At 47.2% G+C, this 7,500-nt stretch overlaps 1 long non-coding RNA gene across 1 annotated transcript in view; it reads right to left on the bottom strand.

Moving 5' to 3' along the window:
* The window catches only part of LOC310865648, a 15,141-nt gene extending 10,900 nt beyond the window's left edge, over positions 1-4,241 (bottom strand). Inside the window, exons 1-3 of the long non-coding RNA XR_014569846.1 lie at positions 4,178-4,241; positions 1,956-2,041; positions 114-211 (exon numbers count right to left, since the gene is read on the bottom strand). This is a non-coding gene — a long non-coding RNA (uncharacterized lncRNA). The remainder of the gene's footprint in view (positions 1-113; positions 212-1,955; positions 2,042-4,177) is intronic.
* Positions 4,242-7,500: the final 3,259 nt, after the last annotated feature.

Below are 7,500 nucleotides of genomic sequence, written 5' to 3'. Positions count from 1 at the left end.
GCAGGCAGGCACAGACAGACAGACAGACAGACAGACAGACAGACAGACAGCAGTGTTTTGAATGCAACCTTAAAGGTCATGCAGTCCCTGTGGGACGGAGGCTGAGAACTCACATGGTCGTCTGCGTTGCGATTGGTCGGGCTGGTGTGAGGCTACATGTAGTGCCACTGACCTTCCATCCCCATGTTCATCCCCATGCCACCCATAGGACCTGTGGGACAGTGACACACCACACACACACACACAACAGACCTGAGACCAGATTCTACAAATGTCTTCTAAATAATCATGACAGTTTTCTGAAAAAACTATGTTTCTATGTCAGTGGTTCTCAAACTATTTCATGTCAAGGACCCACAGCAGCATCTGCATTTGGCCGTGGACCCTCATCTGAAAATATGTTGTTCCAGGGTCCCCCAGAAGCAAAGATTTGAGTTAAAAAACCTTGCTGTGAAAGAATATATTCAAAGATTTGCACACATTTTCACAAGTTTTTAAAAATAGCAGATATATAAGCTCGCTATGAACTTGTAGCTCTGCTATTTTTCATTAGCTAAAGTAATGGTTAAAAGCTAAGAAATTCCATAAATTAGAGTAGTGAGTAGTGAAAACACAAATAGCAGACCTACAAGTTCTACAAGCTTGTAGATTTGTCCCGGGCGAATATCTCATTTCTATTGTGGGTCACGGGTTAAAAAGTTTGGAAACCTACTGCATTATAGGGCAACGCAAACAGTACGCAAAAAAACATGAATAAAAATGCACTTTTTATTTCTCAGAAGCCAAGTTAACAGACAACATAGCAAGAAGCCTTGTTGGCTTAACTCTGGGCAGAGAGGCTTAGAAGTAGCCTGGCGGCAGTTTAGCCAAACATGCTGACAGAGAGCAGAGGGCGAGATATAGGGTTAGAGAACGAGAGAGACGAACAGCGAATAGGAGAGGAGCTTAACGACAAAACTCTGGGATTAACGTCTGATGGCGTGAGAGAGGGATACCGACAGAGAGAGGTGGAAGGACACGGACAGACAGACAGACAGACAGACAGAGGAAAAAAGGTGGTTGTGAAATCAATGTGATTGACCGCACCTGTTCTAAAGTCTGTGTGTCAAGGATGTGGTGTGTGTGTGTGTGTGTGTGTGTGTGTGTGTGTGTGTGTGTGCGTGCGTGCGTGCGTGCGTGCGTGTGAGTGCGTGCGTGTGTGTGTGTGTGTGTGTGTGCGTGTGTGCGTGTGTGCATGTGTAATGTGTGCTTGCGTGTCTGGGTCTGCACATACAGTGCAGATTATAGTTAACTACAGCTGAGTGGTGCTTGTGGGAAAAGACGTGGTCTGCAGGGTGTGGAGAAAAACAGACACAGAGATGAGAGGAAACGAGAGAGGGGGAGGGGGGGGGGGTGTTTGGGGAGGAGAAAGGGAGAGCTGGACCAAAGAGAATGGGACGGAAAGTGAGAGAGACGAGACGAGACGTGAGAAAAGAACACGGAGAAAGAGCGGAGGCAGCGATATGGCGCATTCACACGGGCAGATGCAAAGATACAGTCTACCATTCATTGTCAATGGAAGCCAGCGCTGTGAAGATACAAAGATGCATCCGACGTTTGTAGCTGCTGCAAAAGCTACAAAGAAGATGAGCTGGTTTCAACTTCAGCTATAATGATACAAAGCTACAAGTAGGCGATGTAGCTTTGCATCTTTGTATCTTTTGCATCTGCCTGTGAGTGCACACACGCACTTTCTACGACTGATGACGAAAAATGTCGACTACCTTTTTTCACTGAGGAAAACTAAATAAAAACTAAGCTACGCCGACTAAAACCGTAAGACTAAATATACTGACAATGTCATCAACAAATAAGAAATGTTATAGGGAGGGACTACAACCTCACAACACACACACACACACACACGTGCATGCACATGCGCACAGACACGCAGAAGAGGAGGAGGAAGAACCTACCAGGTGGTCTGATTCCCATGTGCTGCTGACCGTCCATGACGAACCCCCCCATTGGCTGGCCATCTGGGTTGTAGGGGGCTCCTTGACTTACTGTTGGAAGGAGGAGGGGGAGGAGGAGGAGGAGGGGGTGGTCAATTAGTGCTTTTAATTAAGGCTCAGTGTGGCCGAAGTGGGATCATCTGGCGGACGGTGCACGCACAGAGAAGCCCGTTACAGTACAGTATACACTACAGTACAGTACAGTACAGTATGTACAGTATGATGTCCCTATACTGGTCTGTCCACCTGGCGCTGTGCTGTCAGACCCCTAGCTGGATGGGTTTAATGCCTTTTAGAGTGCTTTCATTTAAGTGTGTGTGTGTGTGTGTGTGTGTGTGTGTGTGTGTGTGTGTGTGTGTGTGTGTGTGTGCGTGCGTGCGTGCGTGTGTGCGTGCGACTTTCTTGTATGACTAATAGCAAGAATAGCAGATGGAAGCTTGTGCATTTCATGAAGTTTTCAATCGTTTGAATATATATTTTTGAATATATTATTATATATATTTTTTATCATGAGTAGCCTACATTCACACAGAACAAATAAATAAGGTGAAAAAAGCAATGCAATTTGTATTGTTTGTTTAGTGAGGCCTCAGCCTGTATGAACGACGTCTCCGCTGTGTAAAGGCCTTTACACTTGCATAACACATCTGCGCGTGTTTGACATAAATAAAAAAAATTTGATCTATTAATCTAAAGTATTCATTATAATTTATTTATAAGTTACTGTCTATTAATGTAGTTACTGTCACTTATCTAGTCTCAGAGATCATCAATGAGGCGAGTCACTTGAAGCCGGCTCACCTCAGAATCTGACCTCGCCTAAATGCCGCGGCCACTAACCACTGGCCTGAGCCTAGCAGCAGCTAATTATAACCAAAATGTTACAGGTACACTCTCAGAGTTACACGTGGATGTGTGCGCACACTGAGGACTTGACTGTGTACAAGTGGACCAGCGGGAAACCCGATAGGACTCCATGTCTCTTCACCCTCCCTTCACCCCTATTGTTCTGCTCTCTCATAGGATTCCACTTACCTCCTCTGATACTGGCTGTTCAGAGAGAGAGAGAGAGAGAGGGAGGGAGGGAGGGAGAGAGAGAGAGAGAGAGAGAGGGGGGGTCGCTCAGGCCAAAAAACTAGGGCCTCGGCCCTGCGGAGTGGCTTTGAACTTTACTGCGCCCCTAATACCAGCCTGACCCTTGACCCCTATTACAGGTAATAAAGTTTACAGCGGGCCCAAAACCAAGCCATGCACTGGAACAGGGGGAGGGACCATTACCCCCCTGCCCCTCCGCAACCTGCTCGCTCCAACACACAGAGTCAAATGAGAGGCCGGAGGGGCAGGGGCAGAGGGTGAGAGAGGTAAAAAATAAATAAAAAAGGGGGTCTGGAGCCACAAAGCCAAACAAGAGCCCCCTCCTCTACCCCAACAGAGACAAACAAAACAAAAAAGTTCTTCTGTTTTTTTTGTGCCAGGTGTTGAGGCAGCATAAGGGAGGGGGTTGCGAACACAACTAGTTTTGTTTACATGGGGAAAAGAAAGGAAAAAAAGAAAATCCATTCGCCATTCAATGCCATTTTCAGCCAAATCATTATTATGATGTCATTATATTACGTTATTATTTTTTAAGTCATACATTGTTTTTCTCACCCCAAAGAAAGACCACGTTAACATCAATTAGTGCTTGCAGTTAATTTGGATTTATTTTGTTTTGTTTTTTTTAGTCAATGTTGGTAATTGGGGTCATCATCATCCAACTAGTCCAGTGCTTTTCAACCAGTGGTCTGGGGACCACCAGTGGTCCTTGAGGGGGTTCCAGGTGGTCCCCAGCTAAATTATGGAGTTGGTAACTAAAAGGATAGATCTCATTTTATGCGCGCTAGAGTAAAATGATTGTTAATTTACAAGAAGTCTACACAATTAGAGAACGTAGATTTACTTTTATTTTTGATCAACGTTTGCCTATTATCTCTATTATGGATGGTACCACATCAGTGGTTGTCCGTGGCTCAAATGCCGAATAAATAATGGACCTTGATATGTAAAAGGTTGAAAACCACTGGACTAGTTGGTTGGTTTGAGGTTCAGGCCCGTATTTACCAGCCAGGGGGTCTCCAGGTGCATTGAGGACAGTGATGAGGGGCTTTCGCCTGCGCGACTTGAATACAGTAACTATAGGGGACTTGCCTGCACGGTTGGACTGGTCAATCATTGGCTGCACTATTCTCCTCCTCGCGTTAATGAACCTGGACAGAGAGAGAGAGAGAGGGGGGGGTGGAGAGAAGGCAAGGTCAGTATGTATTTTTTCAAAGCACGACGAGACACAAAAAAACTAGCTGAATAAGGGCTTTGCGGCACGCTGCGCTTGGCGCGCAACGTGAAAACAAACACGTTGCCAAACCAGCCTCCTTCTCTCAACTATAACCATAATAGTGGTATGCGGGGAAAGAACCCCTCACACACGCACACACACGCACACACACGCACACACAAACACACACATACACACACACAAAACTATACGGAGAACTCCCGGTAAATCCCCCCAGAGAGCATGTGCACGCACGCACGCACGCAGTCTGTGAAAGTCACACAGTTAACAACCCAAGGCTGGCGGTCATCTTCGGTAAAAAAGTGGCAGCAACCGCCTATAGCCTCACTCCCTCCACATCCCCACCCGCAGTTTCAATACCCAGAAGCACATTTCCACCCTCAACAGTGCAGGCTTTGTGGGCGAGGCTTTAACTAGGACCCCCACACCCCCACACCCCACTCCAACTAAACACTGGACCCCCACACACCCCCACACCCCCACACCCCACTCCAACTAAACAGTGGACCCCCACACACCCCCACACACCCCACTCCAACTAAACAGTGGACCCCCACACACCCCCACACCCCACTCCAACTAAACACTGGACCCCCACACACCCACACACCCCCACACCCCACTCCAACTAAACACTGGACCCCCACACACCCCCACACTCCATTCCAACTAAACACTGGACCCCCACACACCCCCACACTCCATTCCAACTAAACACTCGGATCAGCGTTTTACTGACCTGTGGCCCGGGGCCCACTGGTGGGCCTAAGATTTTAATGATTATATAATATTAATATTAAACAATAATGTACAGTAAACAAAACAAAAACAAATTGTTGGTGATACGTTTTCACTATTTTTCAAAAATAGCAGATCTACAAGCTCGTATCGCTGCACCATATGAGCTTGTAGATCTGCCACTTTTCAACAGCTACAGTTTAAAATGATGGTGTTTAAAAGCTTCAGGTCTTGATGGGTCAAATTAAACAAACTCTAAAGATGCAGCAACCGCTGTTGGAGATGTTCAAGTGGACCGTGGTGGTGATCCAGAAAAGGTGGCACTAGAGCAACACCACCACCAGCGACTTAGAATAGATCCATTCCTGGAGCCGCTCCACGTCGCTATATGAACCCACATGGTGGACGCACCGCTGACTGACTGACAGACGTCACGTCGCGTCATGTGACGGGACAGACGCAAGGACAGGTGAGCATGTGTTTGTTGGTGACGGCAGGAGGCCGCTTTTAGTCTGTGTGTGTGTGTGTGTGTGTGTGTGCGTGTGTGTGTGTGTGTGTGCGTGCGTGTGTCTCTCAGTATAGTTGGCACCCTTTACCCCGTGACCCCTAATAAAAGTGCACAGTCACACCATTTAGTGCAGGCATACAAAACACACACACACAAATGCACACACACACACACACACATGTGCGCACCGCGCACGCACGCACACACACACGCACAAAAGACTTGAAGCTTACTTCTTTCACCCTAATGCTTGTGTGTAGTTGTGCACGCTCACACACGCAAGCACAGAAACACACACGCACACGCACACGCACACACACACACACACACACACACACACACACACACACACACACACACACACACACACACACACACACACACACACACACACACACACACACACACACAGCGTTCTGGCCTTGCTCAGGCTAACCTCTCACTGTGTGACCCCCTGACCCGTGCTGACCCGAAGGAGAGAGGGCTCTTGAGGGTTGGGACTTGATTTATGTGCTCCTGCTGTTGCCCCCACCGGACACGTCCATTTCATCTTTAAAACGAGGGGGGGGGGGATTAGTCGAATTTTTAGCCAAACAATAAGCCACGCTACACCGCTTGCAGCCAAGAAAGCGAGGGGGGGGGGGGGGGGGGGGGGGGGAGTGAGGCGGACGTATATAGAGAGTATTTAAGGGTTAAAAGAGAAGGAGGAGAGAGAAGGGATGCTGCATGGCGGAGTGCATCTGTTCACCCCCTAATTACACAATAGTAGCCTCTGGTTTTATTCCCCTTTAACCCTCCCACTCTAACTGCTTTATGGAGCTGCAGCCAGGCTCCTACTCTGGTTCTCAGCCTACACACAGTTCATTCAACTGGGAAAGGGTACAAATCTAACCAAATGGACTCGTTAAGGCCTATTCATAGTCCAGTTTTCACCCAGAACTGGCCTTTAGTGTCCATTTGGTTACATTGGCACCCTCCCGGGAGTTAAAAATATATGAATGAACACTTGTTTAAATTGGATTAAGTATAACCATCCATCCTCTGCTCACTGTTGACTGAATAATGTGTCATTATGGTGTCGTCTAGTTGTGATATGATAGCTGAAGGCATCAGAAACCAACTTTAAGTGTGGGACAGTCGGGGGCCACCAGTAAAGAGCCCTTGAAAGCAACACACACACACAGAGAGAGAGAGAGAGAGAGCTCATCGGGAGGCATTGTTCTCGACATTCCATGCCAACGAAACAGGTTGAAATAAATAATGACGACGGAGATTAAAATGGAGAGAGAATGAGAGAGAGAGTAAGAGGGAGGGAGAGACATATATAGAGAGAGGGAGGAATGCAAGAATGTACCGACATGGCAGAGCACCATCAAATGAGGGAACGTCTGGAGTTTTATCACCAACACCCCTCTCTCTCCCCCCCTCTTTCTCGCTCTTCCCCTCCTTCTCTCTCTCTCTCTCTCTCTCTCTCTCTCTCCCTCCGCTGGGGTAGAGAGAGGGGTGTTGCGGAGGCCTGACATTCCTTTTTATTGGCGTCCTGTCCTCTGCAGTGCCTCCATAGCAGCGCGGGGTCAACGCTAGGCCACCGCTAGCTAACTGTTGACCTCTACCACCCTGCTCTTCTTCCACCGCTGAACTCTCCCAGCATGCAATTCCACCACTAGTGCAGCACTTTTATGGTGGCATACTGAGACTAACAGTACTAATACTACAACTACACTAGTATTTATCTTTACTGTTACTAGTCCCACACACACACACACACACACACACACACACAGTAGTAGTAGTCAAAACTACTACTACTATTATTACTACTATTAATACTACTTAAGCTATTATTTTCACTGCTGCTACTATTAAAACTATAAAACTAATAAAAGCAGCTATAATTATTCTGTATCGCTTTCTCCCGTCTCTCATCC

This window comes from Protomyctophum parallelum, assembly GCF_964188405.1.
Source record: "Protomyctophum parallelum genome assembly, chromosome: 10".
NCBI classification, from domain to species: Eukaryota; Metazoa; Chordata; class Actinopteri; order Myctophiformes; family Myctophidae; genus Protomyctophum; species Protomyctophum parallelum.
This window is presented reverse-complemented; position numbering and strand designations above follow the sequence as displayed.